The following is an 11,034-nucleotide window of genomic DNA, read 5'->3' as shown; positions in this document are numbered from 1 at the left end:
AGAGAGAGAAAGTGAGAAAGCAAGCCACCAGGTCCAGGACTCAAACCATGGTAGTCCATCTGGAAGTCTATGAATCCAACCACATGCCACCTTCTGGTTTCCAGTCTTTTTGTTTGTTTGTTTTGTTTTAAGAAATATTTATTTTGGGGCTGGTAGGTGACTTGGTTGTAAGAGTGCTGGACTCCCACATGGCCAACCATGATTCAAGTCCCAGACCTAGAGGCTGGCTTTCTCACTTTTCTTCCCTCTCTCTCTTGCTCTTGCTCTGTCTCTATCTGGTTAAATTAAAATAAATAAATAAAGTTAAATTATTTTTTTTTAATTTTAAAATAATTTATTTTATTTTATTACTTTAATTTGCTAGAGGGCACGTGTGCTTGTGAGACAGAGAGGGAGAGAGAGAGAGAGAGAAGGGGAGGGAGGAAAAATAAGAAAGCAAACTCCCAAGTCTGGGGAGTCTAGCACCTCAAGCACCATGCCACTTAGCGGTCCCTAGAAGTCAATCTTGATGTAGAATTTCTCCTTCCTCAGGATCCTGAGGTATCCTGAACAAGTACCTTTTATTAATATAATGTGGATGAACCTGATCCAATAAATTGAAGGACGAGACTCATTCACATCATAAAACATAGTATGCTTTACTGAAAGTCTCCTGGTTTAAATGTTGAATACATTTTAAAAATATCTTTGAAATGGCATTTGGACTTGTGTTTGAGCAAACAGCTGGGTACCAAATGGACACATAAAATTAAACAGCGCAGATGGCTGCCTTGTTTGCCTGTCTCTCTAAAACCTCAGGATTCTTTTTTTTCCCCCTTTGAGATATTTTTTATTAATGACCATTATCTCTATTGCAATAGCCTGAATAAAAATCATCTGTTTAAATGTACAGTGCATCTTGTCTTTCACAACTTATTACATGTTTCTTGAATCAGTGCTTTTGTCAATTAATTTTTAAAAAATAGAAACAAGTTGCAAGAGCTATGTTAATTCTCTAAGAGATCTCTTTTTAGTTAAAATCTCTTTACCCCCTAGGCATCTCAAAAATTTAAAAGTTAAAAAAAAAATCACTACTTTGTTAAATCATGTATAATTGATAACATTTAATAATGAGGTATACTTTAGTCTTTTATGTTAATATCTGTATTTTGTTCTTCGGTGGGAAGAAAAGGGGCTCTCACTTTATCTTTCATTCATACAGTCAGTTCCTCCATGGAATGCCTCACCATTCATTAAATATTTTATTTAGTTATTAAACCAATGTTTTGTGCATGACTATTAACTTGTTTTATTGCAAATATAGAATGTAAAGAAAAGTAAAGTAATTTGTGTCCTATAGAACTCTGCTTTTTAAAAATGGGAGTTAAGACAGGAATGATGAGATGTATAATAAAATCAGTTCTTTCAAAAAAAACTTAAGGGGAGGACCAGTGGGGTTGTTTTCTTGCTTTCTGTCTCTCTGTCTCTTTCTGTCTCTCTGGTGAGCTCACATGCCATATATCAAAAATCTCTGTCCCTCTAAAAAATTGTTTTATAATTAATTTTTAAAAAATTTTTAAATAGAGCTACTTACCAAATGGGAGAATTCATTTTTCAATCAGTTCCTGTGATTTTTATGAGTGTTTGAAAAAGGATACCTGCTATATTTTAGAAGACTGAAACCTATTATCTTCCAAAATCATTAATTGCTTATTTGAAGAAATAATTCTTAGTGGAAGTAGGTTTTAAGTACAAATGTAAGCACTTTATATCTGAATTTTGTACTTTATTCAGTGAAGTTTGATTCCATTTCATTCTCTTTTTTTCCAGTTTGGGTGCTGATTTTAACTACTGTGAAATTTCTTTTCTCTGCTTACGAATACCTATTATCTGTAGATCAGTAATCCTAGATAATTACTTTAATATTACTATGATTGGTTCCTCTCTATCTTCTATTCCAATGACTGTCTTTGACAAGGCTGCCTGTCAAGTATTTACATGTCGATAATGATCTCAATATTCTATTTGCTATTGTAAATTTGGTATTCATTTTACTATTAGTCATAATTTTTTTTTAACCTGGTAATGGTCTCATCTAATTCAATAGATGTTTTCTACAGTTGCATTTAAGGTGAATTTCAAGAGCTCTGTTAAGTGTTCATAAAATCTCCTGTTCATTTACTTCTATCTGCAGGTAGATTTGCTTGCTAATTTGTCTCTTTTATGGGGAATATGTAGTTGAAGATGAATGCTGGATTAATATTTTTTGGAGTATTTAAACTCTTTTTGCTAAAACCTGCGTTTTTAGATCTAGTTACCTCCATTTTATTATAGATCACTTTATTTTTAAAATTCATTTATTATTTTATATTTTGCTGAACATTGTATTGGTTTCCAGTGTTTTGAGAATGTATTTTCAGTATCTTTGCAAGTCTCTTATTCTTCTTGAGTTTTCAGTGGGATTGTAAGAGCGCCCATATTACTTTGAATAAACACAATGAAAAAGAGCTGGAGTGCCTCCTGACCATTTTCCAAACTGATTTATCTAAAGTCACCCAGATGAACACATTTCCCAGAGAAATCAAGTTTCTTATAAGAGATATATGACACTGACATAGTATTTAATAAAACTAAGTACTTCCCAAGGCAACCTATCCAGAGCATTCCTCATGAGTAGTATATTACCAACTGCTAAGAAATCCCCTTTCAAAGTAAATAGATATACAACGTTAAGAACAATAACAAGAGCATATCTGTTGGTACTTAGTTTTAGTGTCAGAATTAGAAGCAAGAAATAGAAAATTATTTGTTGACAATAACATGTATGTTGATGTGCTTGATTGAGACAATATACAGTGTACTCTGGATGGAAAATCTCATTTTGTATGTTATAATGATGTACAGTGCAGCTTGCTTTCTCACTTTCCATCTCTCTCGTATTTCTCTCACTCCGTCTCTCTCTGGTCAAATTTAAATAAATAAATAAATAAAGTTAAATAAAATAATTCTTTAAAAATTATTTAAGAAATTGTAAGGATGCATTTATGTATTTAGATTCATATCATATTGTCTCACTTCCATTTTCCTGTTACTAATTTAGAAATGTGAAAATCATTGTTTATATATTTACCTAACATTTTTTTTGGTATGAAAATGGACTTATTTAACCTGATTATATAGCTTAGTATCAAGTGTTAAAACAATTTTAGAGGGATTTTTGCTATAGGGCACATGCACTTGCAGAGAGACAGAAACAGAGAGATAAGAGAGCAAGAAATCACCCTGCAGAGGGAATGGCCATGCCGCAATGACTTATCTTCCATTCTCATCCTGGGATTTGGGGCTTACACGCAGATGCACCCAGCATGCGTTTCAAGCCACCAGGTCCGGGAATATGGTTGACCACATGGAAGTCCAGCAATGTAACTATTTCACCATCTGCTGGTCCTAAATACTTAAAATTTTATTTAAGATAGAGCTTTCTAATTAAATGCTTTAAAATATTATCTATTAGAAGACTGAAAGTGCTTTTTATTTATGCAGTTAAACAAAATACAGTATATCTCAGCACACTTTACCAATTGAGAAGAAATGGCACAAGTACATAAAAAGCAGTGTTTTAAATTCAATTGGGAACAAGAACATGCACATGTATACTATAGACAAAGAATGGAGACAAGAAGAAAATTGCTCCTAATGTCTTACTTCTGGCTGCTATAACAAAGTATCATAGCCTAGATACCTTATAAATAATAGAAATGTATTTCTTACAGTTGTGAAGACCGAAAGTCAGAGATTAGGATTTCAACAAGGTGAGGGTCTGTCAAAGGGCTCTTAGTTATGGACTGCTATCTTCTCGTTGCATTTTTTTTTTCTTTTCCTCTCTCATGATGGCTCAGCCCTAATGATCTAAACGATCTCCCCGAGACTCCATCCCCTAATAACATAACTTAAGATGCTAACATGAGTTTTGAAGGGTTATGAACATTTAGTCCATATCACAGAGTTTAACAAATATCTGCTGAGTATCATTTGGTTATTATTTTTTGGTAATATAATTGTAAATATATTAAAATATAAAATGTTTCTATATCTTCTCATTGATTAAGGTAATACTTTCTAGGGACCAGCAGTTAGCGTAATGGTTGTGTCGCTCGACTCCCACGTAGTCGACCGCGATTCAAGTCCTGGGCCCGGTGGCTTAAACTCACGCCGGGCGCGTGTGCATGTGTGCCCAAGATCCCAAGAAGAGAATGGAGGAGAAGAGATTGCGGCATGACCATCTCCCCTGAGGGGTGATTTTTCGCTTTCTGTCTCTCTGTCTCTCTCTCTCTGTCTGGCAAGTGCATGCACCCTATAGCAAAAACCTCTCAAAAACAAACAAACAAACAAAAAAAAAACGTAATACTTTGTATTCAAACCCATTAAATGTTCTAAGAATCTATGACTACAGATAATACAATATCAAATATTTATGTTTCTTAACTTTATCATGAAATTAGTAATATTTAATATTTGTGAATTTGTGCTTTTTATATAAGATATGATACTGAGGACTCATCTTGTCATCTAGGAATTTCTGGTCATATTTTGGAATTGAAGAAACAGAAAAATTATAAAGAATCAGTGAAACAGCTTTGCAAGGCCAAATCATAGCTCCAAAGCACCCCTTCCTCCCAGGTCAACACAGACCTAAAGCCTACATAAGTCTACACAAGGAGAAGAGTGAGAACAAATTCTCAGGGTCAAACATTTTCATGTAACAAGGAAGATTTGGGAGATGGGGAGAGGAACAGCTAGATTTTTTTTCCTCCTCTTTTTCAGCCTTTTGGAAAGAATAATACTTTTCTTTCTTCCCAAAACAAGTGAAATGGAGCAATTCCAAGGAAATTATTTAAGACAGCTGGAAGTGCAGTTGCTTCGAGTTGGGGGAAGCTAACATCTGCTCAGACAATGAACCTGCTGATAACTCCCTGTGCAGGTGCGAGCAGGTAGGAGCCAGGACTGGCATGGTTAGCCTCTTGATATTTCTTCTCTATTTCATTTCAAGTTAATCTGTTTCCCCCTCTAATTGCATTATGGTTAAAGTACTGGAGAAGACATGGTTACACAGTAATAAAGAAGTAACTGGGGTCAGCAGATGTGTAGCAGTTATGTCACTGAACTCCCACCTGGCCCACCGAAGTGTTAGTCCCAGATCTGGTGGTTTGAAAATCATGCCGGGCACATGTACATACATGCCCAAGTTCCCAGGAGGAGAATGGACAAGATAGGATTGCAGTGTGGCCATTTCTCCGAGAGGTGATTTCTCACTCCCTCTCACTGTCTCTCTCTCCCCCTGACAAGTACATATGACCTATGGTAAAAACCTTTTAAAAACATTTTAAAAATACGTATAAAAAAAGATAAAAGAGTAGGCCATCTCAAATCTTGTAAAACAGGCACAAATTCATAAGTCAATGAAAAATTAGACTTTATTTTTCTCAGCTCATTTACTTGTAATTTTTGTCTTCAAAAACAGTCTCTGGAAAAAATAAATGAGTATATGTAGAGCTGATCCCCAGAATTATTTGTATAGAAATATAAAGTGGGAATCTCATTATCAAGAGGATCATTCAATTGTTATAAAGCTCTTACAAATCTGGGGCTTACACTTAATGACAAGCCAAGAAATTTCCTGTAGTAGAACACTATTTGAAAACATATTTTGAAGTGAAAGAATCAATGTTTAGCTTTCTGGAATTTTGACATAGAAGAAATCAAAGGAGAAAAAAGCCATATTTTTACACCCTATTTTATTTTTTTTCAAGTGCATGCTGCATCTCTCACACTTTAAGATATTAAATAAATGAATTATTTTTCTATTAACAGTGAATTGGAATAAGAAATTGATTTTGCACCATAATGTGTAAATCTTGATCATTTTTTCCTTTCAAATGCAGAAAGGAAATGTGAAGATTCCATGGAAAATGTGTATGAGAAAACTATGCATGAATTGAATTTCAAAATTGTTTTGTACCAAGATAAATTTGTACTTTTATTCCATTTATTGATGAACTTTTTGAAGTCCCCTCATATATCTTAATACCTGTATGAATCACTTAATGTGCAAGAAAAAAATATTTTCCATGTCTGATGTTTTGACTTCAGTGAGAGAGCTTGAGCTCCTCTCTGCACGTGAACTTTGTCATGGTCTCAAAATTACATAACAAGAGAATTGACATGATCCTTGTGTTCATTGTAATTATTTTTGTGTTTTTCAACAACATATTAAACTTTAAGAAAAGCTTTTCTTCTTCTAAATTTTATTTAATATTGCATGTGCTTTGCTAAAACAGACAACAGGTAGTAACTCCTATGAACTGGAATTTCTCACATCGAAATAAAGGGGTAGTCAGGACTACAAACCATGTATATTATGGCCATAACATGAGACTTTTTTATATTCGAGTTGACAACAATGACCGATTGGATTTCTAATATTAAAAATGAACTTGGGCCAAAAGCTTTGTTGGGCTAATAAAAACATGTATAGAATATTCCTTCCTGCCTCCAGATTTTCTGATATGGAAAAGGAGACACAGAACTTTTGCTTATATAAGCTTTTGCTTATAGCAAGGCAGTCATTGCCTCAGAGGGCACGAGGCTAGATTTACCTGCCTATCTCGTGACCGAGTGGTTTTTGAATTTTCCATGCCTTTTCAGGTATCTAGAGTTGAGCGCTAAATGGTGGGACCAGAAGTTTGCATGATGATTATGTGGCTGAACTCCCACATGGCAGACCATGGTTTGAGTCCCAGACCAGGAAACTTGAAACACACTCCAGGAATGTGTGCATGCATGCCCAAGATCCAGTGAGGAGAATAGAGAAGAAAGGATTTCATTGTGGCCATCCCCCCAAGGTGATTTACGCTTTCTCTCTGTCTCTCAGGTGAGCATGCATGCCCTATAGCAAAGATCTCTGTAAAGGAAAAAAAAAAAAAAAAGCTAAATAAAGAGGGAGAAAAAAGGAACTATAAACTAGTGTCTAATAAATTAAATTTAAATTTCAAAAAGAAGAATCAGGCTAAAAACTAGATACAAACACATGTCATGAGACTATCGTTTCTTTAATGTTATAGAATAACAACATTATTGGATGGAAATCTCCTTTATCTTTAATTGGCAAATTAATCTGCACTTCTATTTATTATTTTCTCTTTCCTTTCGATTATAACAGGAGTGACATTCTTAGATCTGTTCAAAGCAACCCCCTACACTTGTGCTTTGTGTCTCATCTACTAACCCTTCTTGGACTCTGTCTCTCCTATATTGTATTCATCTTTCCCTCTCTGGAAAATCCTTTCTGTAGTTAATTAAATACACTATGGCTCTCTCCATAAAAGATGTCTCTGGACATTCTACTATTCCCAACTACTGCATGGACTACGTTCTCTTCTTCGCAGTCATAGTGAAAGGATAGGCTGTATTTGCCCTCTACACGTCTTCACTGCTCTTTACACTGGTGGAAAGTGATATATAGCACCTAACTCAAATTGCTCAGAAGTTATCGTGGATTCTGGATTATGACCCCAAGGAATCTTTTTCTCAGTACTAGTTATTTTTGATTGTGATAACATTTAATACTCTTCCTCAGTACTAGTTATTTTTGATTGTGATAACAGCTAATACTCTTCTGTTTTTCCTTTAAACTTTATCACTAGCATATAAACTTTATCACTAGCATAACTAATTCACTTTTTTTGGTTTCTTCTTCTTTCAATTTTTTTATGGGATTAACATCCTTAATGTGTTAAGTATAGATTATCAGAGTTCTTTCCAAGGTTTATTTTCATCTTACATTTCCTAAGTGGGGTTAATCAATAATCGATCAATTTTGAAACCAAATTGGTTTCAATAATCACCTATATCCTGGTGAATTCAAATGAAAAAAGTAATTATCAGTGCTAATGTTTAAAACCACAAATACAGCAATTTTTTTTTTTGCCAAGTCCAGTTGCATGTTTTACAAACTCCATGAGTTATCACATAACTATAGATACGATTTCCCCGTCAGGAGTGTTTCCTCTTTCAAACGTTCCATGTTTTTATCACCATCATTCACACCAGATCTTTTCATCATGACCCATATCAATAAACTGCAAGGCTTCATTTATTCACTCTCATATACATTGTCTAAACACATAGGATACTTGTTTAATTCCCCAGATTAACTCAACAACTTTCTAAATAATCCCACTGTCTCTAGCCTTAGTTCCCTCTAATCCACACTTCACAGGGAGATCAGAATGATCTTTTCAAATGCAAATATAACCATGTCAAGGCCTTTCAATGACTCCCCACTGTGTTTAAGGCAAAAGCTATAGATTTTAGCTATGGTTTGTAAGGTTTTCTCTACCCTTTTTATCTTCCCAATTTACCTCTAATCACTATCTGACTACAAAATGGAATCATGCTAAGTGTTCTTCAGATCTTTAAATGCTTCACACTTTCATCTGTTTCATTGCTTCTGACTACTATTGGGAGTTCACTGTGCTCCTTCCTTTCACAGGCTACACTCCTGTTCCCCTAGTTGCTCTCCCTTAACGCACAGTATGACACGGTGCACACTCTATCTCCTTGGTCTCAGGACCATGCTTTTCTTGTTGTTTATTACTTACCTCAAAACTACAATACTATGTGCCAGGCATCAGGAACAGCTAAGTCAAAATTTGCGGAATAAAAAACTAAAAATTTATGCATCAGGTTATCTGTTTTTTGGGGGGTTTTATTATTTTATTATTTTTTTATTATCAAATGTGTATGAACTGTCCTTGACAAATGAATTTATATGGTATTTAATAGCCTCAATTACACCACATACTACTATTTTCATGAGAAGCAGATAGCACTCTGCTCCTAATTTTCTTTCCCTTTCTTACTTTCTTTTTCATTTGTCCCTTTTTTCTTTTTATTTTTTTCTTAGTCTCACTATGTCTCAGTCTACATCATCATCTTGAACAACTGTGCCTATAGGCATGTTTCACCACACTCAGTTTTCATAAAGGCCCATGCTGTTTGTAACCTTGTGATCCTTCTATCTTAGCCTCACCCATTAAGTCAAGTATTCTTTTTTATTTTTAATTGACCACAGATTAGTTTATTTTTAACACTCATCATGCCACGAATTCATAGGGAATAAATTTCAGAAGCTCAGGCTCCTTTCCATTGGTTCTCACAAAGTGTGCTTCCCTGGGTGGAGCAGGATGGCACTTTAGAGGAACCCAGGTACCTTTCTCTTTGGCTTCTTTATTTTTCTGGTCATATTCCTTCACACATTTTAGCAAGCTATCTCTGCTCTTAGAATGCTTAGTATGCTCAATGTGAATTCATAGGGAATAAATTTCAGAAGCTCAGGCTCCTTTCCATTGGTTCTCACAAAGTGTGCTTCCCTGGGTGGAGCAGGATGGCACTTTAGAGGAACCCAGGTACCTTTCTCTTTGGCTTCTTTATTTTTCTGGTCATATTCCTTCACACATTTTAGCAAGCTATCTCTGCTCTTAGAATGCTTAGTATGCGCAATGTGAACATTAATTCTCTTAGCAAGAATCTTGCCCTTAACTTGTTTGTTCACAACAATGCCAACAGCATGCTGGGTAACATTGTAGACTCTTCCAGTTTTGCCATGGTAACATTTGTGGGGCATTCCTTTTAGAACAGTACCCATTCCCTTAATGTCTACAATATCACCCATATCACCTTTCTTGTAGATTCGCATAAATGATGCCAAAGGAACAACTTCATGTTTTCTAACAGGCCTAGAGAATATATATCGGGTGCCTCTCCTCGTTCCCTTTGTGTTCATCATTTTGGTTAATTACTGGAAAATGACGGTTCTGGCCAAAAGCTAAGCAAAGTATTCTGAAGTCTCTGTGCCCTAGCTAAGTTTGCCATTCTTTTCTAAGTACATAATATGAAGGGTCAATATCCAAAAGTCATAAATAAACTCTTTTGCTTTGTTCTGCTATAGGGTGTGTGGACTTGCTGGAAAGAGAGAAAGAAACAGAGGGGAGAGAGAGTGAAAGCCTCCATCCCCTCAGTGAATATTTATGCCTCAATACCTTCTCCATTATCCTCTTGGGGTCTGGGAACCTGTGTGTACACACACACATACACACGCACACACTTTGTGTTTCTCAAGGTGCCAGGTCCAGGACTCAAACTGTGCATTTGGCCATGGAAGCCTGCTGCTTCAATTACTGTGTCACTGGCCAACTGGTTCAAAAGTTTATTTTTTATTTTATTTTAGTGCTTCTACAATAAAGACAGAGAGAGAGAGAGAGAGGGAAGAGAGACGAATGCCCCCCACAGGATCTTCACATCACCATCCATCCAGCCTCAGCCAGTTCTTATGTGCATGCACTTCCATCCTGCATGTACAGGGAGACCTTGGGACACAAACCCAGGAACTTCCTCTGTGTGTCTAGTGCCCCAGAGCTTTGCGCTATAGTCTCTGTGCCATCACAGCTGACCCAAGTTTATTTATATATGTAACTAGTATGCCATACCATAAAGCTGTTTATTCCAAGTTTCCCTTTGAAGATTTTACTAACTTCCTTTTAGACAGTGAATTATAAAAAAGAAAAATCAATAAACAAGCATCTGAAAAATGTAAGTTAGGATGTGTGTGTCTGTACATGTCACCATACAACTGTAGTTTCCACTCTGAATCAACTCCTAACCTAACTTCCAACTGGCAACCCTAACAACAATGTCAAAGGCCACCATATACCAAAGGAGAGATAAGATCTCTTTACCCAATCACTCAGTAAATTGCTAATTTTGAAATTCTGGACTATCTAGAGTTCAGAGTTTCCTCATTTCAGACAACAACAATAATAACAACAACAACAAAACAAAAAACTTAACTAAACAGTAACCAGAATAAAGAAGAGTAAAAATGACTAATCTCAGGACCAGTAAATGGCATAGTGGTTATGTCGCTTGTCTCCCACGTGGTCTACTGCGGTTTGAGCCTCAGATCTGGTGACTTAAAGCTCACACAAGGCGCATGTG

The 11,034-nt window shown here is 35.6% G+C and overlaps 1 pseudogene; it reads right to left on the bottom strand.

Annotated features, from left to right (window-relative positions):
* Positions 1–9,842, bottom strand: part of LOC106734309 (60S ribosomal protein L21 pseudogene) — a 13,797-nt pseudogene extending 3,955 nt beyond the window's left edge.
* Positions 9,843–11,034: the final 1,192 nt, after the last annotated feature.

This window comes from Tupaia chinensis, unplaced genomic scaffold (genome assembly GCF_000334495.1).
Source record: "Tupaia chinensis unplaced genomic scaffold, TupChi_1.0 Scaffold000093_1, whole genome shotgun sequence".
In the NCBI taxonomy this organism is placed as follows: Eukaryota; Metazoa; Chordata; class Mammalia; order Scandentia; family Tupaiidae; genus Tupaia; species Tupaia belangeri.
This window is presented reverse-complemented; position numbering and strand designations above follow the sequence as displayed.